This window comes from Lynx canadensis, chromosome A2, assembly GCF_007474595.2.
Source record: "Lynx canadensis isolate LIC74 chromosome A2, mLynCan4.pri.v2, whole genome shotgun sequence".
Taxonomy (NCBI): Eukaryota; Metazoa; Chordata; class Mammalia; order Carnivora; family Felidae; genus Lynx; species Lynx canadensis.
In genome coordinates, this window is record NC_044304.2 from 71,866,531 (window position 1) to 71,889,289 (window position 22,759).

Sequence of the window (22,759 nt, forward strand, 5' to 3'; positions counted from 1 at the left end):
TTTTACAGATACATTTTACAGGTAACCAAACTGGGGCTAAGAGTTCAATGAGATCTCCAAGATGACAGAGGAAGTGCTAGTTAACCTAGGGACCAAAGTCTGTGTTTGGAGCCCACGTGAGCTGTGTCTCAGCTTCGCCACAAAGCAAAAGGATTGTTTCAGGTGCTAAAATGGACAGAACCCAAATTAGGCAATAAACAAAGAAAACTCTGTTCATGCTAAAATGAACTGCTCTGGGGATAAAATTTTATTTATTTATTTATTTTTTTTTCAACGTTTATTTATTTTTGGGACAGAGAGAGACAGAGCATGAACGGGGGAGGGGCAGAGAGAGAGGGAGACACAGAATCGGAAACAGGCTCCAGGCTCTGAGCCATCAGCCCAGAGCCCGACGCGGGGCTCGAACTCACGGACCGCGAGATCGTGACCTGGCTGAAGTCAGACGCTTAACCGACTGCGCCACCCAGGCGCCCCAAGGGATAAAATTTTAAAGTAGATATTGGCCCTACTAGGCTAAAGCCCTTGGATGGTGGGAGCATTGAAACTCTATCCCATTATACTTGGTGAACTGAAATCCTACATTCTCTAGAGAGAGGCACGTTTGCCTTGGTGGTTTTTAATGTAATGGAGTATCATTAAGATCCCTACAGGAAAAACGAAAAAAACAAAAACATCCAAATTCTTCTTCATCGCCAAAGCAGGTTTTCCCACCTGAACACTACATTTAGACATCTATGTGCATAGACACAGATTAATATTATGCAATAATTTTTCCATCATCCTTCTGAGGTTGATGAACTCAATTTCACTTCATAGTGTCATCTTGCAGGGTGACCATCACAAATCCAAATTAGAAGTTTCATCTCAGAGGCAAATAAGAAACAGAGTTCCTGTTTTGTTTTGTTTTGTTTTTTAAAGATTTAACCTGTCTTTTTCACAGAGCTTACTTTTGGACCAGTGTCTTCTATTTTGTTCTAATGAAGCTTTCATTATGGTTATTGAATTTTATTTTAAATTTCATGTTAATTTCATTCAGATAGTAAACTGTAACAATCTGTTATGAGTTGGTGAGAGTGTGATGGGACTAACAAAGGCTGGGAAATGGTAAAGAGTATTTCTCTAGGGTAAATGATACACTATTTTAGAAAATGTATGTCTTCAGGAACATTCACAAACCATCAGTTAGAGTCTTGTGTTTATTTGACTAAAAGAAGAGAAGCTTATGGTACTATTCTTTAGCCAAATAAGGAAAGTCTAATCCTGAAACAAAATAAAGTCATGACTAGTGACTTTGACTATTTACACATATGCTTAGTTACTTATTTAGTGCAAAATAAAATTATCTAATAAGTTCTTGACTTGCATTTTTGTGGTAGGAAGAATTAATGGCCCTCAAAGATAACCCCATACTAATCCTGAGAACCTGTGAATATGTCATGTCACCTGGCCAAGGGACATTAAGGTAGCAGGTGGAATTAAGGTTGATGATCAGCTGACCTTATTGTAGGGAAACCTTCCTGGCTTATCCAGGTGGGCCCCATGTAGCCACAGGGGTCCTTCAGAAAGGAAGGAGGAGAGGTCAGAATCAGAGAGAAATTTGCTGGATTAAAGATACAGGAAGATGCTATTCTGCTGGATTAAAGGCAGAGAAAGAAGCCACAGCCAAGGAATGTGGGTGGCCTCCAGAAGCTGGAAAGGGCATGGAAACATATTATCTCCCAGAGCTTTCCAAACAAACACGGACCTGCCAACACCATGGTCTTAGCCCAATGACATGTTTCAGACTTTGACCTTCAGGGATATAAGACAATATAACCCCTAAATTTATGTCTTAAACCACTAAATTTATGATAATTTGTTATGCCAGCATTAGGAAATGAATACAATTTTGAACAAAGTCTTGCCTATGATGGAAACAAAGCTGTGGGTAGGCAATGATTATGAAAGGAAAGCTAGCGTATTAGTCAGTGTTCTTCAGAGAAACAGAATCAATAGGAGGTATAAATAGGCCAGCTTGCTGGCCTGCTCTGTGGATGGCAGCCTCCAAAATCATATGAGCCAATTTTTCAGATCTTTCTCTCAATAGTTGATCTAGATCTAGGTAAGAGGAGATTTATTATGGGAGTTTGCTCATGGAGTTATGAAGGCCAAGGAGTTACATGACCTGTTCTCCACAGGCAGGAGAACCAGGAAAGCCAGTGATATAATTCAGTCCATGTCCTAAGACCTGAGCATCAACCTGAGAGTTGAAGGAGCAGTTGATGGAAGTCTTGGTCTGAGTCTGAAAGCCTGAAAACCAGGAGTGCCTATGTCTAAGGGCAAGAGAAGATGGATGTCCCAGTTCAAGCAGAGGGAGCAAATTCGCCCTTCCTCTGCCATTTTGTTCCATTCAGGCCCTCAACAGATTGGGGGATGATCACTCATCTTTACTGGTCTATTGATTCAAATGCTAATCTTTTCTGGAGACACCCTCACAGACAAACCCAGAAACCTTCACCAACTATCTGGTCATCCCTTAGCCCAGTCAACTTGACACATAAATGTAACCATCCCAATTAGGGATTAATGAAATAAATAATTCTTGAGAACCTGTCATCTGAGAACATGTGGTATCCAAAGAAGGGAAGAATACACTCTGAGGTTTGGAAAAGCAGAACTTCTAAAAGTTTAGTGAAAAGTTTGCATTACTCCATAACATAAAGTTTTGAAAGGAAATATAACTTTAGAAGGTTGGAAAGTTCTCAAACGATGTAATTATGACTGTATAATCCTATAGATTGAATTGTATGAAGCCACAGAAGGCATGCTTATCAAATATGTAGATGACATGAAGCCTGGCAAGGGAACGAACACATTGTATGTCAGAACCAGAATTGAAACAACAAAAAAAATCTTGTCAGTCTGTAGCAATGGGATGAATCTCTAAAAAGATAGAAGTTAACAGGGATTAACATAAGATCCTACACTTGGGTCCAAAAACCCAACTGCCCAAATGCAGTTGGAAGTGATGTCGCTTAGCAGCATGTGATAAAATGACTGTCGAGTTTTAATAAAATGAAGAGTTAAAGAGATGTGATAATGAAATAATAGAAGTGCTAACCATTTCAAAAAAGTTTTTTTCAATTGTCTGCCGGTCAGATCATACCAGGTAATTGTCTGATTTTTGATCTGTTATGGGAAAGGAATCAGTAAAGCAAATATGCTTGATACTTAGTAATAAAACATAGTGGAAGATATTGGGGATGTTTACTTTGAAAAGGGGACAAATCCAAATTGAAGGTGAGAAGGGAATAATAGTTCTTGTCAAACAATGTAAGGACCTAGGAGTCAAAAGTTAGTCGCGTTTATTCTAATGGGGTTCAAAGTTCTATCGAGGATCAGTGAGAAGTCACAGGAACATAGATTTCAGCTCGAAATAAAAAAGTTATGGTCAAAGTCGTCTAAAATTCAGATGGGCTGCTTGAAGAGTGTGTTCCCCATCAATGGATACATCTGAATACAAACTGAACCACTACTTGGTAGAGAATGTTGCAAAATTCATTCAAACAGTGAAAGAAAATATAGTTCAAAATTACATTACAGTTTCTGATGCTATGTATAAGGATTGTCGTGAGAAAGAACTACTCCATCAGACTTCCCTTATATTATTCTTTACAAGGGCAAGATTCATTTGCTGGGTAGTATGTCTGCATCTTAATAATAACAAAGTGTATTATATCAAGCTCCTGATTGGTACAACATGATAAACTTTCCTAGAAAAGAATGGAAAACATTATGTTTCAGGGAATTTTGAAAGACTTTCTTCGTCAAGCTCGTACTGCTGTTGGTGGTGTTGCCGTAAAAATGAAGATGTTAAATTCACAAGGAGCTAGGCCCTCGGAAGAGCCGATTCCAATCTCACTGTTTGCAGAGGAAAAGAAGCTAACTGCTCATATTGTAATAGTGAATGATTCTCTCAGACCTACCAAGCTCCCCTTTCAGAATCTCTAGCACTTCCCTTTCCATCCAACTATCAAAAGTTCCCAGCCGTGGACTTCCCTGTGGCCAGGACACGCTGAAGCGTTTCCCAGCTGGTGCCGCACAGCAAAGACTTTGTTGACATTCTTAGATCTCCAAATCCTCTTTCACTCTTCAAATATCCTGTTCAGTTCTTCTCTGAGTCATCACTTTCTCTCTTTTTCTATCTTGTTTCATGCTATTGGTCTTCAACTCAATTGTTAAAAATCTCTGATATTCAAGATAATATATAAAAACTGTCCCCCCCCCCCCCCCCCGCCGCCAAGTCAAAAGAAAAAGTAGAAAGAAAGAGGCTAGAGAAAGGGGAAAGGGATGCTTTGAATTTTGATTCTGGGTCTTCCTGGAAAAGATAGCTGAGCTATCTCAGAGAGTGCTGGTGGAATGTCGGAGAATCGGCTTACCGAACTGTATTTAGGAAAAGCAGGATCAGAGAAGGAACATCATTCAAGAAAGAAGAGAAATGATTTAAGAGATTGAATTTGTAAGTAGGTAAGTTTTCCCTTAGCCATCGTGTTGGTTAATTTTATGTGTCAACTTAGATAGGCGATGATACCTGGTTTTTGGTCATTACCTGTCCAGACATTGCTGTGAAGGTATTTTTAGGGATACGATTAACATTTAAATTAGTAGACTTGGAATAGATAGACTTCCCTCCATAGTGTGGATAGGCTTGATCTAATCAGTCGAAGGCCTTAAGAGGTTTCCCACCCCCCTGTCCCAGGAGGAGGCAATTCTGCTTCTACCGTCTTCAAGCTTGAGACTACAACATCAACTTTTCCCTGGGTCTTCAGCTTGCTGGCCTGCTCTGTGGGTTCCAGCCTCCAAAATCATATGAGCCAGTTTTTCAGATCTTTCTATCAATAGTCGATATAGAGATAAAGAAATATAAATAAAGCCAAACCTTATCTCTACTTCTTTGTCTCTCTGTTATCTCTATCTATCTATCTATCTGTCTGTCTATCATTAATCCTATATGCTCTGTTTCCCTGGGAACCGTGATAAACGCAGTCATGAATTTCTTCAATCTCATGTCTTATTCACTCACTTTTCTAATTTCTGTCTTTGAAATTCCCCTTCCTCTGGGGTAAGACCTAGCAATCTTCCCCCAAACTCCCTGTATCAAACCAATTCTACTCCTCTCCTTGATTTATACACATGCTTTGTGTAAGGACACCAGAAAATCCGCATTCTAGATCGTACTGAAAAACCATTAACTCATGGATACGTATATCTTCTTATCAGGAAAACAGAAACTATAATACGTTCCCAAGAAACCTAGAGACTTAGGAAGCTCCATGAAAGCCTCACGCAGGATTAGTTGTAAGGATTATTTGAATAATATATGTGAAGAGCTTTCAAACAAAAACCTTATCACATTTTGTTTTCTTTTTTTCTGCCTTTCTTTATTCTCAAAGTCACATGTATGCTTCCTTACTGAAGTGTTTAGAGTACAGGGTACAAATCAGTTTGGTGAAATCCAACACATATCCTGTGGGAATCTTCATACTATAGAAACTCACAAACTGATAGAGGGGACAGTCATGTAAATACTTGTATAACTCTAGGACAGGTGGATCTAGGGAAAAATGTTTTAAGATATTTATAAGCAATAGATGCACTAAGGGAGTATAAGACAAAATAATGATTTTTAGAGAAATCTGAATGGATTTTTGAAGGAGGTTGAATATGTGTTGGTCCTTAGGGAAAATAAGAATTCAACAAATAAGTATCCAAGGAAAGGACATTCCAGGCAATTATAATAGTACCTAAAGACTTATTTATCTTCTACAGTGTCTGGCTTTGTAACTAACATTTATTTATCTTCTACAGTGTCTTCTACAATGTTTGACACATTGTATCGATACTTCACATACATTATCTCATTCAACTTTTACAACACTGTAAGAGGTATACTATTAAGAGCCCCATTTTGTGGGTGCAGAAATGGAGGTATTGAAAGATAAGCGAATGGCCCCAGGTCACATATGTGGAAAGCAGCAAATACTTGAATGCAGAATGTGTAACTCCAAAGACCAGGTTCTTAACTGTCATACAGCAATGCCTCTTAAATAAAGCAGAATTAGGAGACTTGGAAGTGCGAAATGTGCAATATGTATTTAGGGTGACTTAGAGCATGATTGGATTTCTACTTAAGGCAGTATGGCACACCAGATGTTCAGTAATATGCCTCCCGATACAATATACCTAAGACACTGGATTGCATTGAAATGTGTCCAAATGAGTGAGTCACTTTTCATTAAAAAATGATTTTTGTTCATAAAATTTCATTAAATTTTCATAAAAAATTATTTAATGAAAAATTATTTTTCATTAGAAAATAATTAAGGAATTCCTTCAGAGAATAGAAATCATCGTCAATATGGAAAGGTAAGAGAAATCCAGAGCTGCTTGGTTTTGCCCCTGGGGATATCTGCCAAGGCCTGAGGGCCTAGAACTTGTGTTTTATCTGTCTGTACAAGCTGGGGACAGGAAAACAAAGCCTTAGGCTAAAGCAAGTTGGAAGATAGAAGACAGACCTCTGCATGGAGGTTAAAACACCTGCGCACTGATGCTCCTGATGATTAAACAATAACAACAAAACTGTTTGGAAAAGCTAATAGTAGGGATATGTGCTTCTCTTAGGCTGGGTTCTGGATGGGATAGGGAGAAAAAGAAAGCAAAATTCTTTTCTGAGAATTTTTAATCACAGGCATATGCATGCAGTTTAGAAGCTAGAATTCAAACATGTGTGAGGGCTAGGAAACCCCAACAGGTGGTGAAGAAAACAGTGGCTTTGAGGCCAAGAAGCTGAGCAGAGCTTTCAGCAGTTCAAGGGGGCTCACCAACAAGACAGGAACCCCAGCAAATATCCCAGATTTTGAAGTATGGAGCCTGTAGGGCTATACTCTAGGAGTAGTGGCTAGATGGAAATAGACCAGCCTTCACAAGAGCAACTAACAACACTCATTCCAAATTGGCTCAATACCAGACCACATGAGGTGATCTGCTTTTATCCTAACACATGCAATAACCAAAGCCCATCTTTTTCAGGTGGAAATTACATTATCAAAAACGTAAACTTACCTTTTTAATTTTTTGTCACAATATTTAGCTTTCCAGTAAAAAATTACCATGCATTCCATGGACAAAATAAGTGAATAAAAACTAAGAAAAAAATAGAAAACAGAATTAAATCTGAAATCAAGTGACATATTGGAATGAATAGATATGGACTTTACTATAATGATGATTGCATGTTCAGGGACATAGATGGGGAATTTAGTAGGTAACTAAACCATAGAGAATGATTAAAATGGAAATTCTAGAAGAGAAAAGTATATTTTGTACAAGTGAGAACTCAGTAAACAAATTAAGACCAAAATAGTCTCAATTAAACTGAGGGAGATAAAGCAGTAGAAAATACCCAACTGAAGAAGAGAAATAGAGATTTATAAGGCAACCAAGATAAACAAAAACAAGCAAACTGAAAGAAATCCAAAAATTTATCACAAAACACATGTGAGACATGGTGGAAACATCTGGTAGGTGCATTGGCATCCCAGAAGAATAATGAATATTGAATATTGCCAGTTTTGAAGGGATACTGAGAATTTTTCAAAACTGATAAATAACATTAAATTATATGCACAAATAGTATTGCAAAACCCAAACATTATAAAACAAAGCAACAGAAAAGGAAACCAAACAAATCAAGGCATATCACTGTAAATCTCATGGAAATCAAAGCCATTGAGAACATCTTAAAAGTAGACAGACAGGAAAAAAGACACATTACTTTCTTTTTTTTTTTAATTATTAATTTTTAAAATTTTAATTCCAGTATAGTTAACATACAGTGTTATATTACTTTCAAATATATGATATAGCGATTCAACACTTCCGTACATCACCCAGTGATCATCACAACAAGTGCACTCCTTAATCCCCATCACCTATTTAACCCATCTCCCTACCTACCTACCCTCTGGTAACCATCAGATTGTTCTCTGTAGTTAAGAGTCTATTTCTTGGTTTGCCTTTGTCTCTGTCTCTGTCTCTGTCTCTCTCTCCCTCTCTGTCTTTCTTTGCTCATTTGTTGTGTTTCTTAAGTTCTACATATGAATGAAATCATATGGTATTTGTCTTCCTCTGACTGACTTATTTCACTTAGCATTATACTCCCCTGCTCCATCCATGTCATTGCAAATGGCAAAATTTCATTATTTTCTATGGCTGAATGATATTGAAGACACATTACTTTCAATAATAAAATACTTTATTTATGTTTAAGGCCACAAAAAAAGTGATTCCTCAATAGAAATTATGGAAGCCAAAACACAGTTGAAGTGTGGACAAAAAAATAGTTGCAAACTTAGAATTTTATACCAAGCAAAACACTTTGCAAAGGTGACCTGGTATTCTATAGCAAGAAAAATGTTTTCTTAAAAAAAGGCAAATAAAGGCATTTTTGGTAAAAAAAAAAAATTATCATCCGCACACACACACTAAAAATAGAGAAACAAATATACAATCTAAAGTGAATTTAGTTTATTTAAATTAAAATCTAATAAGTCAAAGATGCATGATGTAATTTCTAGATTATTACCAAATGAAAAGCAAAAGAATGTACAACTAATAAGCTAACAGGGGGTGGATTAGATTCATTTTAACAATTACTTGATTAATACAAAATAAAGCATTAAGAAGAAATGTCCAGGGAGGGTATTTATAGCAAGATGAATAACTAGATATACATATCTCTATTTATAAACATGTAGCAATCAATCTATGAGAAAGATAAAATAATTCTAAATTTGTATGGACCTAATAACATAGCTTCAATATAGTTAAGAAAAATTGACAGAACTAAATGGAAACTAACACTAGCTTCATAAACACAGCAACAGTAATATCTGGTTAGTGGAGTTAAAAAAAATCAAGGTATAATTAAAATCCAATGACTGGAGTTGCCGTGTTCTGAGGCTCTTGCATGCTCTAAAGGGGAAAATAAATATATTGATAAATTTTACACTTTCCTGAGTTAATGCGTGTTAAAATTTCTGGAGTAATTTCTAGAATAGACTAAATTGAGTAGAACTTCCAAACCAAGAGAGAGATAAAAATCGAAAGAAAGGGGAAGGGACTTCAATCTATTTGAAAATTAAAAACAAAAGGAAAATATAATAGCAAAAGAGGGGACATCCTCACATCTGTTATGATGACTTCCATAAAAAAATGGAAAATAACACATATTGGCAATGATGTGGACAAATTAGAGCCCTTGTGTACTATTGGTAGAATTGTAAAATGGTGCAACTTCTATAAAAAACAATAAGGCAGTTCCTTCCCAAATTAAAAATTGAACTACCATATGATTAGCAATCCCACTTTTGGATATATATCCAAAAGAATTGAAAACAGGATCTCAGAGATATATTTGCACACCCATGTTTATAGTAGCACTTTTCTCAATAGCCAAAAGGTAGAAACCACCCAAAAGGCCACTGATGGATGAATGGGCAAACAAAATATGGTATATAATATGATGGAATATTATTCAGCCTTAAAAAAGAGGTAAATTCTATCACATTCTATAATACGGACACACCTTGAGGCTGTAATGCTAAGTGAAATAAGCGAGTCACAAAAAGATAAATAATGTATTATTCTACTTATATGAAGTATCTAAAATAGTCAAATTCATAGAAACAGAAAGTCGAATGGCGGTTACCAGGGGCTGGGGGTGGGGGAAATGAGGAGTTGTGGATTGATGTTTGTAGAATTCTGGTTTTGTAAGATGAGGAAGTTTTGGAGATCTAATTCACAACAATACGAATATTCTTCACACTACTGAACTGTATACTTAAGAACTATATACTTAAAAGATGGTAAATTTTATGTTATGTATTTTTTTACCACAATAAAAAACAGGGAAAATAAATAAGTTGAAAGGCACACATCCAAATATATTGCTTATCAAATCAGTGTAAATGAAATAGATTTTCCAGTTCAAAACAAAGATTGTTAGACAAGATTAAAATTTAAACTTAATTTTAAAAAATCCAGGTATTTATGCTTAAAAAAGAAATATAACTGAATGAAAAAATTATGGTCCAGGTAGGTACTAATCATATCAAAGTACTATGGATTTATTATCCAGAAAAAGTAGTTCTTATGGCAAAAAGGATTAGTAAAGAGAATCATTACATATTGATAAAATGTTACATTCTTAAGACTTACAATTCCAAAACTATATGTAAATAATAGCATAGCTTTGACACAAATCAAAATGTTAACAGAAATAGACAGAAAACTTGACAAACCCGATATTATAGAGGGAAATGTAATGCAGCTTTATCAGGAATTAATAGATCAAGAATATAAATTTATTATGAATATAGAAAATTGGAATAACACAATTAAAAATTTTGATCTAATTGGCATATACAGAATATTGTAACTCCTCAAACTTTTATTTTTTTCAAGCACAGATGTTAATATTTACCAAAATTGACCATGTGCTTGGGCTATAAAGCAAGATTCAATAGGCATCAAAGAATCAGTATCATATAGTATAATTTTAAAAACTATGGTCTTGATGAAATTATTCTAGAAATCAATAACTCAAAGATAACTTAGAAAATACAACATATTTAGGAATGTAAAACTACTTCCCAGATATCTATGGAGCCAAGAAAGAATCACAAAAGAAATGAGAAAGTACTTAATTCTGAACAATAATGAAAATATAATGTCAGCTTAAATAAAATTTAGAGAGAAATATATAGTCATAAATGCTTGTATTAAAAAGAAAGAAATGCTGGGACACCTGGGTGGCTCAGTTAGTTAAGTATCCAACTCTCGATTTGGGCTCAGGTCATGATCTATGGTTTGTGAGATCAAGAGGTTCTGCTATGACAGTGTGGAGCCTGCATGGGATTCTCTCTCTCCCTCCTTCTGCCCCACCCCTGCATTTGCCCTCTCCTTCTCTCTCTCAAAATAAACTTAAAAAAAAGAGAGAAAGAAATACTAAAAGATAATGAACTATTGATAAATAACAAATTCCCCCAAAATTTAGTGGCTTAAAACAACAAACATTTATGACTCCTGTGGGTCAGGAGTATGGAGTGGCTTCACTTGATAGTTCTTTCTCAGGCTCTCTCATGAGGCTTCAGTCAAGATATTGGCCAGGGCTCAAGTCATCTGAAGGCTTGACTGGGGCTGAAGTATTTCCTTTCCAAGAATGCTCACTCATGTCGCCATAGGCTGGAAGCCTCAATATTTACCCAAATAAATATTATATAAATTACATATTTATATATAATATAACATAAATATAATATAATATATAATATAAATATATATAAATATGATATATTATATAAATATTGTAGTGACCAGTTATCCCAGTTTTTTTCAGGGCTGAACGATAACACAGGACTTTCAATGCTGAAACTGGGAAACTAACAGACAAACCAGTCTGGTCACCCTAAAATTTCCATGTGGCTGCTTGACTTAGTGAGTAATCCAAAGGATAGCAAGAAGTAGACCACAAAGTCTTTTTTTTTTTTTAATGTTTATTCATTTTTGAGAGACAGAGTAAGACAGCGTGAATGGGGGAGGGGCAGAGAGAGAGAGGGTGACACAGAATCTGAAGCAGGCTCCAGGTTCTGAGTCGTCAGCCTGACGCAGGGCTCGAACTCACAAACCATGAGATCATGACCTGAGCTGAAGTTGGACGCTAAACCGAGTGACCCACCCAGGTGCCCCTAGACCACAATGTCTTTTATGATCTCGTCCCAGAAGGCCAACATCAGCACTCTCCCATAATCCATTCATCAGAAGTGATTCAGACATTTAAACAAAAAAAAAAAAAAAAAAAAAAAAAAAAGAGGCACCTGGGTAGCTCAGTTTGTTAAGTGTCTGACTCTTGATTTTGGCTCAAGTCATGATCTCATGCTTTGTGAGATTGAGCCCTGAGTTGGGAGCCTGCTTGGGATTCTCCTCCCGACCCCACCTCTCTCTCTCTCTGTCAAAATAAATAAACAAACATTAAAAAAAAGAAGTGATTCAGTAAGTTCAGTCCATAATCAAAGGGAAGACTCCACCTTTTAGGGGAAAAGTATCAAAGAATTTGTGGGCATATTTTTAAACTGCCATACTATACATCCAACTAAAGAAATTAGAAAAATGCAACAAGGTAAACACAAAGTAAGCAAAACAAAGGAATTAATAAGGAAGAGTAGAAATTAGTAAGAAAGAGAGCAAAGCTATTACAGAATAGATCATAAGAAAGGCAAACGAAAGAAATGAAAGATGACCTAAATAAATGGAGAGACATTATTCTGTTCATTGGTTGGAAGTTTTGACATAATAAAGATGTCATTTATCTCCAAATTGGCTTACAGATAAATATAATACTAACAAATATACCAGAAGTTTTTATAGATGTATCCAGCAAATTCTAAAATATATGTGGGCAAAGGGAGTTGAATACTTGTTGTAAAGATACAGTAATCAAGACCATATGGCATTAGTAAAGGGACAGACGCATCAGTCAGTGGAACACAACAAAGATTCTAGAAATATATCCACACAAATACGGCCAATTGATTTTAAACAAAGGTGTAGAGTTCATCCAAGGGAGGAAAAAAAGTCTTTTCTAAACTGGTATTGGAATAATTGGACATCCCTTTTCAAAAATGTGAACACTGACCTATACCTCATACCTTATACGAAATCAACTCAAGATGAATCATAGGTCTTTGTATAAAACAAAACTGCGTAACTTTTAGAAGAAAAACACACAGAACAATTTTGATCATCTGGGGTTAGGAAAAGCTCTTAGCTATGACACCAAAAGCATGATCCATAAACGAAAAAAAAAAAAAGGCAAGTTATTAGATTTCATCAATATAAAAAAGTTTGGTCTGTGAAAGACGTTATTCAAAGCCTATGTGACAAGCTACAGACTTGGAGAAAATGTTTGCAAATCACATGTCCAATAAGTGCTTGTGTTCAGAGTATGGACAGAACTCTCAAACTCAAGAGTAGGAAAACAACCCATAAAAAGCAGACAAAGTACTTGAACAGACACTTCACCAAAGAGGATATATAAATCATAATAAGCACATCAACCATTAGGGAAATAAATACAATTTAAAACCACTATGAGATACACCTGTTATAATGGCTACAATAAAAACTTGTGACAGTACCAAGTGCTGGTGAGTATATTGAGCAAATGGAACTCTTGATTGCTAGTGGGAATGCAAAATGCTATAGACAGTTTGGAGGTTCTTACAAAGTCAAAACTACGTATACCACGTGATCTAACAATCCCATTCTTGGATCAAGAGATAAAGCAAGCACACACACAAAAAAAAGATCAACAAAATTCATGGTGAAAATTATGGAAGTTGCAGATTTAAACTCTAAGAGAATATTATGAATGTCTTCATACCAACGTATTTGAAAACTTCTGTGAAATGGGCGCTGTTTTAGAAAAATAGATGCAACCCAAACAGACTAACATCTTTGAGAAAAAAAAATCTAAAATAAGCAAATCCATAGTTAAAAATAATCCTAGTAGGAGCCTGGGTGGCTTAGTCAGTTAAGCATCTGACTCTTGATTTCAGCTCAGGTCATGATCTCCTGGTTGTGAGATTGATCCTGATGTCAGGCTCCATGCTGAGTGTGAAACGTGCTTGAAATTCTTTCTCTCCCTCTCTCTCTCTCTCAAAATAAATGAATAAATTTTTTAAAAAAACAATCCTATAAAGAAAGCATCGGGGCCAGAGTTACAGGTGAATCTTCTCAAATAATCAGGCAACAAATAATTCCTGTTTGATTGAAATTATTTCAAGTTAGTACAAGGGAGGACACCTCTCAAGTTGTTCTGTGCATATACCATGAACTTGCTTCCAAAGGTGAATGGAATATATATTCTGAGTAGAAAGAATATTAAGGATCAATGTAACGAGTGTACATAGTTATGAATAAGCTGAATATAACAAATGTATGGATATCCTAATTAAGTTGATTTGAGAAATGCAAGGTTGGATCAGTATTTTAGTATATGTGCTGCCGAAGCGAGCACAGGATCAGTATTTTAAAATTATTAATTGTAATTTATCCCACCAAGAAATTAAAGGAGAAAACCATATGAGTGAGAGTTGGGGACAGGGGCAGAGGAAGAGAGACTATTCTAGGCAGGCTCCATGTTCTGTCTGGAGCCCAGGGCTCCATCCCACAGCCCTGAGATCATGACTTGAGCACAAATCAAGAGTCAGACACTCAACCAACTGAACCACTCAGGCGCCCTGGAATGAGCATTGTTGTACATGAAATAAATTGAACAGGTGTCTGGCATGACACCCGAAACACAATTCCAGGTTCTTTAGATACTTGCGGGCAAAAGGCAACAGTGAAACATGTTTAGGAAAAAACATGTGAGCACTTCCTTAAGACCTTTATCAAATAGAGTGGTATTTCTTAAAGAAAAAACTACATTTTAAACCATAAGAGATAAAGATTGATCAACTTCACCACAATAACTGATATTTAAAGACTTAAGAGTGAAAAGACATGTTGCAAACAGGGACATTTGTGCAACAGGTTTCATTGATACTGTTTACATAAATATAGACAAAGCACATTTAGAATATATACAGAAATGCTATAAAACAATGAGAAAATAACTCACTGAAGCACCTATGTTTGACCTGTTTAACAAAATACCTAGACAAGTTTAACAAAATACCTAGAAATGACATTAATAGATTTAGACAATTGATTTAGTTGTTCATTTTAAAAATTAATAAAATGTGCAACACTGACAGAATAATAAAGTCTTACATATTATTAAAGCAAAAAATTGATTGAAAACCCCTTCATTCCTTTTTTTTTTCCCCTAAAGAATGTCTTTTTAAACCTCTTTTTTGGAACAGTTTTAAATATATAGGAATATGTGAATACCTTGGTTCCTCTTTTAGAATAACTTTGTTTGGTTAGTTACTTATTTATCCATATGAGAAATTTATTAATAGCAAAAGCCAATAAGAAAGAATATATATTATTCTCTATAATAAAAAGAACGCTTTTATAAAACAGTAAAAACCGTAAAGTATTACAAGTATATGTAAAATGTTCAAGACTTCTAAAAACTTATAAGATCATAAAGAACAATTTAAATAAATGGAAATTTAGTCCATGGTTCTGAATGTTTTGAAGATAAAGATATTTAACTTCTCCCAAATAAATCACAACAGGATTTACAATTAAAATATGACAGCCAATTCCACTATCATCCGAAAAGATACTACTAGTAAATACAGAAGAAATGTTTTAAAATAAGACAAAGATCTGTTTTCTCTAATTCAATCTTATTAATTATAACTTTGCCATTCTTTACATCTTCCTTTACTTTGGATGATCTGATATGCCAAAAGCTGAGAGAGGAACATTAAAAATCTTTGTCTAGGGGCCCCTGGGTGGCTCAGTCGGTTAAGTGTCTGACTTCAGCTCAGGTCATGATCTCATGGTTCATGAGTTCCAGCCCCGCATCCGGCTCTCTGCTATCAGCATGGAGTCCGCTTGGGATCCTCTGTCCCCTCCCCTGCTCTCTCTTTGCCCTTGCCCTGCTCTCTTGCCTCTCAAAAAAAAAAAAAAAAAGAAGAAGAAGAAGAAAAAAGAAAAAAAAAAATCAATCTTTGTCTACATGTGAGCTCCTGTCAGTTCTTCCTTGTATCTCTCCCAGGTTTTGCTTTCTATACCTGGACTCAGTTATTAAGCATATCAAGTGTATCTTTTTACAACTGAAACTTTGTATGCCTATTCAGGGCTGCCTGGCTTTGCTGGAGTAAAATCCTTTAATGCACATCTGCATTTGAGTTCCTAGATTTTTGGTTTAGATTTTCTAGCCTAGACTTACTTATTTGCCAATTTTGTGTTTCTGTTTCAGGTGTGAATGGACCGGAACAGGTTTAAATTCTTCAGCATCTGTCCCCAAGACTTCCTCCGCAGGTCTCTTCAGTGTTGAACTACTTGTGTGTAAGTTCTGGCTTTGTATTCTTGAAGAAAAACACTGGAAGTTTTTGAACATATTAGACAGTTGTGATTAGAGTTGTATTTTTCTCTTTAATATGGTTAATCTATGTACTTTCTCATTTCTAATTTACTGATAAACAGTGTACTCACCAGAAGGTTATGGGTGTTTTTTTTTATTAGTGTTTAGAATGAAAAGAATCTTAGCTGTATTTCTTAATTTTATTCTTCTTATGATTTTTAACTATTTGGTTTTGTCTTTACAGAAAATCTTTCCTTCTATTTAGCTTTGGGATTTTTTTCCCTAAGATTTTCCCTTTCCCTAACATTTTTTCCCTAAGTAGATAATTTCTTATTTTTTCTTAATTTTCCTCCTCCTCTTTCTCCTTCTCCTTCTGCTTCTTGAAAATAAACATACCCATAGAGTTATGCTGTGGTAATTCCTCATCAATTTTTATCTATAAGCTTTATTTATTTTTTAATGTTTATTTATTTTTGAGAGAGAGAGAGAGACAGAACGCAAGCAGGGAAGGGAGAGAGAGGGGGAGACACAGAATCCGAAGCAGGCTCCAGGCTCTGAGCTGTCAGCATAGAGTCCGACATGGGGCTTGAACTCACAAACTGTGAGATCATGACCTGAGCCAAAGTCCAATGCTCAACCCACTGAGCCACCCAGGCACCCCTATGTGTAAGCTTTAAATTAGAATTATTTTTCCCAAATATTCAGTTATTGTGCTGTTTATACTCTTGCCCTATTGATCTCTAAAACTCATTTGTTTCATTAGAATTAAAGAATTGTTTCATTGTTATGCATTTGTATTTGTATGTATTATGTGTATTATATAATCCATTGTTAGACAAAATACATGCTTGTAAAACTTCACTCATCTTTCTTGAGGCCTAATATGGTATAGATTTTTGTAAACAGCATATTGACTCCGGGGAATAAGGCATACTCCCTGTTCTATGATCTAGAATGAGTTATAAGTATATTAGTTCTACTTTATTAATTGTATTGTTCATACACAACATGTCTTTATTTGTTTTTATTTATATAATGAGAATAAATAGCTAGTGGTCTGCCTCAGAGGGAAGAAACTAATATTTTGTTTCTGAAGACCCAGGCTGCTTCTCCCACAGGTGGAGTGAACCATTTTCTGTCCCTTTGTTTTTCAGAACCAGAGAGAAGATGTTCCCCGTCAGTCCCCATGTCCCAAGGTTGGAGGCCTTGGCAGGGATTTCTGTGAGGGTAACTCCCGAACCTGCACACTCCTTCCTGTGGCTTTGGAAGCCTCCCTAGCAGATTTCTGCCTTGCAGCTTGGCCCAGAGGGAGTGGAGCCACCAGCCCACTTCATCCCCGTGTCTCAGTCACAGGGTCCCCAGAGGGTTTTCCCTTCCATTCTGAAGCAGGCAGTAGCTTCTAACAACAAGGTCTCAGAGGTTTTCACGTGTTCTGGCTCCTTAGTTCCGTATTGAATGGGATTTTCTTTCCTTCTTTTTTGTTTTAAGTTCATTTATTTTGAGAGAGCGAGACAGAGAGAGAGCACGTGAGTTGAGGAGGGGCAGGGAAAAGGAGAGAATCCCAAGCAGGCTCCGTGCTGTCCTCACAGACCCTGACTGGGGGCTCAAACTCACGAACCGTGGGATAATGACCTGAGCAGAAACTAAGAGTCGGAGGCTTTACCCACTGAGCCACCCCAGGCGTCCCTGAATGGGGTTATGTTAGAAAGCAGGAAGTACTATCTTGAGGGCTGTGTACCCTATATGCATGACGCTACTCTGGACTTCTGTAGTTCTAGACCCTTTGAACATACCAATCATGAGTGGGCAGTCATTATTTTCCTTTATTTCCATTACATTTCACTATTATTCTGAAAGAAGTCCTAGTGCCTTGCCATGTGGTAACAAGGCACACGTTTTACAGATGTCATGCTGACATTTTTTGTGTCATGCTAGTCATTTTTTAAATGAGTGAGGGGCGCCTGTGTGGCTCAGTCAGTTAAGCCTCCAACTCTCGGTTTTGGCTCAGGTCATGATCTCACGGTCTGTGAGTTTGAGTCCCGTGTTGGGCTCTGTGCTGACAGCTTGGAACCTGGAGCCTGCTTGGGATTGTATGTCCCCCTGTCTCTCTGTCCCTTCCCCACTCACACTCTGTCTCTGTCTCTCAAAAATAAACATAAAAAAATTTTTAAATGCGTGCAACATGTTACTCTACAATGAATGGATGCCTCAAAACCCTGGAGAACTTGAGCAACATTTAAATCAATGGTTCTACATTTCCTCAGAGTGCCTCCTACATTTTATTTATTTTTCTTTTTTTTTAATGTTTATTTATTTTTGATGAAGAGAGAGAGCATGGGGTAGGGGACAGAGAGAGAGAGAGAGAGAAAGACAGAATTCCAAGCAGGCTCTGTGCTGTCAGCACAGAGCCCAAGGTGGGGCTCGAACTCACAAACTGTGAGATCATGACCTGAACTGAAATCAAGAATTAGACACTTAACCAACTGGTGCCCCAACGTCCAACATTTAAAAATTTCCTAAACAGGGGCACATAGGTGGCTCAGTTGAGTGAGTGCCCAACTTCAGCTCAGATCATGATCTCTGGGTTTGTGAGTTTGAGCCCCTTGTCGGGCCCTGTGCTGACAGCTCGAGGCCAGGAGCCTGCTTCTGATTCTGTGTCTCCCTCTCCCTACCTGCACCCCCCACCTCTTGCTCTCCCTCTGTCTCTCACAAATAAATAAACATTAAAATTTTTTTTTTAATTTCCCAAACATATTTCATAGGATATGAAGATGTTAATGCAGAATTTTTTTATCCCACCTTTTGGCTTCCAAATTACTGAATGTCACCTTTGGTAATGGTACATAACATATCAAAATGCAGAAAGCCTCCACAACACCTTAACCTTTTGGGGGGTTAGATTTATTCCAGTTTGATGCATACACCAGAACTGCAACCTTTCAATTCTTCAGTTTCTTCTTTGAAACCTCGTAGTCAGGATTTGGGGGATTTCCTTACACAATCTCCTTCTTGGAGCTGACATCACACTGAACATTCAGTGAGATTCTTCCTGGACTTGTTGCCCTATGGCCTTGATGACAAGATTTGCCCACCCTGGGTCATCTTTTCCGTAGGCCTGAGAAAAGGCAGTGGGGTCTCCCAGGGCTGAGCAGTATCTCTGTAATGAGACCTTTTCCTGATGCAATGAAATCAGTCGTTTCGGTGGTAAATCCCGCTGCACTCTTGGTTTTCACTGAGATTTGTGTTAACTTTTCTAGGAAATGGATGCTACCAGCAGCAATACTAAGAACATTTTTTTCATTAGGATGCCAAGTGGGTTTTTTTTTCCTCTGGAAATCTCTTTAAGTGAAATATGTTGTAGAAAACTCTTAGAGCATTTATTTCCGTGACAAATTCGGCCAAGTCCTGCTGTCTCCTCTCACTTAAAGCCAGGCCCAGCCCAGGCTCTGAGACCAACGTGGACCAACAGCAAGAGATACTTACAAAGTTTTACTATCTCAACCTTGATAGCTCAGTATCTGCTCACTCCGCACACCAGCCCTTTCCCTGCGCTCCACATTCAATTACTCAAGGTCCTAATTGGTGACCGCTGCAGTTTCTGTCTTGTTTTGATTGGTCTTCTGTCTTCCCCTGGGCAAGCCCATGGAGGCCGGGGAAACCTAGTTTCTGATGTGGGAACTCGGGAGGGCACGTTTTTTTCAATCCATTTCGATGACCTGTGGCTACTGCTGGATCTCTCGCGCACACGCTGACTGTCCCCTCCATGTGAGCACCTTAACTCAGTTTTATCTGCATTTCAGTAGAAGGTTTTGATTTTAGGTCTTGACCCTTCTGCTTGCATTTCTTCTATCCTGTTATAGCCAATGAAACAGAGACTGGAGGGTATTTGCCTTCCAAACCCGCCTTTGCGCTGGCACATGTGTGCGTACATGTGCCCACGCACGCGCACGCACCAGGAGTTCCCTGTTTTAATAAATTTGCTCGTATCAGAAACTTGATCAGTAACCTTGACCCCTCCTTCTCCCTCAAGCCCCACCACTCATCATGTCTCATTGATTCTTTCCCCTGCGTGTCTCCTGAGCCTGCCCACCTGTCTCCAACCTCAGTGCCATGACCCCCCACCCCAGGCCTCCCCATGCTCTCCTGAATCCCTGAAGCCGCATGCCAGCGCTCTCTCCTTCCAGCCTTCTAGTGGTCTCCACGGTCAGAGACTTCCTCCCCACAGAGAGGCTGCATGATCCGTTAGTTCGGGGAAGATTATTAGAACTGTAACTTGCGTTTTTTTAATTCCAGGTTTTAAAAAGTTAGAATGGTGTTTTGTATATTCGATATAACATATTAGTATATGAGTAAGTATCTACTTTATAAAGAAATCATTTACTCTCGGGAAGGATGCCCAGAAATATTTTACTCCTATGAGTCAACAATAAATACAATAAATTTAGAGATCACTGTTCTACACAGGATAACCAACTGAGTATAAAATTAGGGTAAGCTTTCCGAAATACACCGGGACAATAACACCACTGTTTTAAATACTACCATACCCAATGGTGGACTGGGTATTGGACGGAGGGGGAAGTTCGTCTTGCTTCTTTTAAAAAAAAATAATAAAGGCCTCTGTTGAGATATAATCCACATACCTTAAAATTAGCCTATTTACATGGTAGAATTTCATGTTTTGCAGTTTATTTTCAGATAACGTGCGACCATAACCACAAGCAGTTTTACAATAGTTTCATCACCTCAAAAAGAAACCTTTTCGTATCTTTTAGCCCTTTCCTCGCTATCTATCTTCCCCTTGAGCTCTAAGCAATCATTAATTGACTTTGTGTCATACGTATTTCTTTATTTTGGACATTTCATGTGAATGGAATCATATACTATTTGGACTTTTGGGACTGACTTCTTCTACTTCACATTTCAAAGTTCACCCGAGATGAAGCATATAGAAGTGTTTCTTTCTTTTTTAGGGGCAGAGAATAATATTCCATTATATGGATGTTTTACTTTTTTTTTTTTAACTATATTCTATTGATGGGAAGTGGTTGTTTCTACCTTTTGTCTATTATAAAACATGCTGTTGTAAACATTTGCATGCAAGTTTTTGCATGGACATATGTTTTCACTTTCTCGGTTACACACCTTGGGGTCGAATTGCTAGGTCATATGGGAACTCTAGTTTAATTAAAGGATGCCAGACTGTTTTCCTAAGTGATTGCACCATTTTATGGTCCCGCTCACAATGTGTGACAGTTCCAGTTTCTTTACATCCTAGTCAGTGCTAGTTATTATGACTTTTTGATTGGAGCTATCCTAGAGGGTGTGGAGTAGTATTTCATTGTGATTCTGATTTCCGTTCCCTGATAACTCACAGTGTTGAGCATCTTTTCATGCGTTTATTGGCCATTTGTATATATTCCTTGGAGAAATGTCTATGTAGATCATTTGCTCATTTTTAACTAGATTACCCTTTTATTACTGACTTAGAAGAGCTTTTTGTGATTCCAGATACAAAACCTGTATCAGATATATTATTTACAAATATATCTTCCTATTCTGTGAATTGCCTTTTCACTTTCCTGATAGTCTTTTGATATGCAAAAGCTTTCAATTTGATGATGTCAAATTTATACATATTTTTATTTTGTGGCTCACACTTTTTGTGTTATAGATGAGAATCCTTTGCCAAATCCAAGGTCATAAAGTTTTACCAATGTATTTTCTTCTAAGTGTCGGATAGCTTTGGCTTTTACATTTAGATCTTTGATCCATTTTATGTTGATTTTTTTTATGTGATATGAGGTAAAAATCCCTGTCATTCTTTTATTTTATTATTTTTTAAATATTTTTAAAGTTTATCTGTATCTCCAGTGTGAGGCTCAAACTCACAACCCCAAGATCAAGAGTCACATGCTTCAGGGACTGGGGCAGACAGGCAACCCCTAACTTCATTCTTTTATAGATAACTATCCATATAGTTGAAAACACTTCTTTCTCTGTTAAATGGTCTTGCAACCATGTCAAAAATCGGTTGACTGTAGATGTATGAGTTGATTTCTGGAAGCTCAGTTCTATTCCACAGATCTATGTGTCTATTCTCGTGTCACTACACTGTCTTGAGTCCTATTGCTTTGTAGTAAGTTTTGAAATCAGGCAGTGTGAATACTCCTACTTTTGTCTTCTTTTTCAGGATTGTTTTGGCTCTTCTGGGTCCCTTGTAATTTCATATGAATTTTAGAATTAACTTCTCAATTTCTACAAAGTAGTCAACGGAGATTCTGATAGAGATTTTGTGTTAAGTCTACAGATATCTTTAGGGATAACTGAAATCTTAACAATTTTAAGTCTTCCAATCTATGAACATGATATCGTTTCCTTTTATTTAGATTTAACTTTTTTAAATTTATTGTTATTTTTATTTATTTAAATTTTAGTGGGGCGCCTGGGTGGCGCAGTCGGTTGAGCGTCCGACTTCAGCCAGGTCACGATCTCGCGGTCCGAGAGTTCGAGCCCCGCGTCGGGCTCTGGGCTGATGGCTCAGAGCCTGGAGCCTGCTTCCAATTCTGTGTCTCCCTCTCTCTCTGCCCCTCCCCCGTTCATGCTCTGTCTCTCTCTGTCCCAAAAATAAATAAACGTTGAAAAAAAAATTAAAAAAAAAATTTTAGTTAGTTA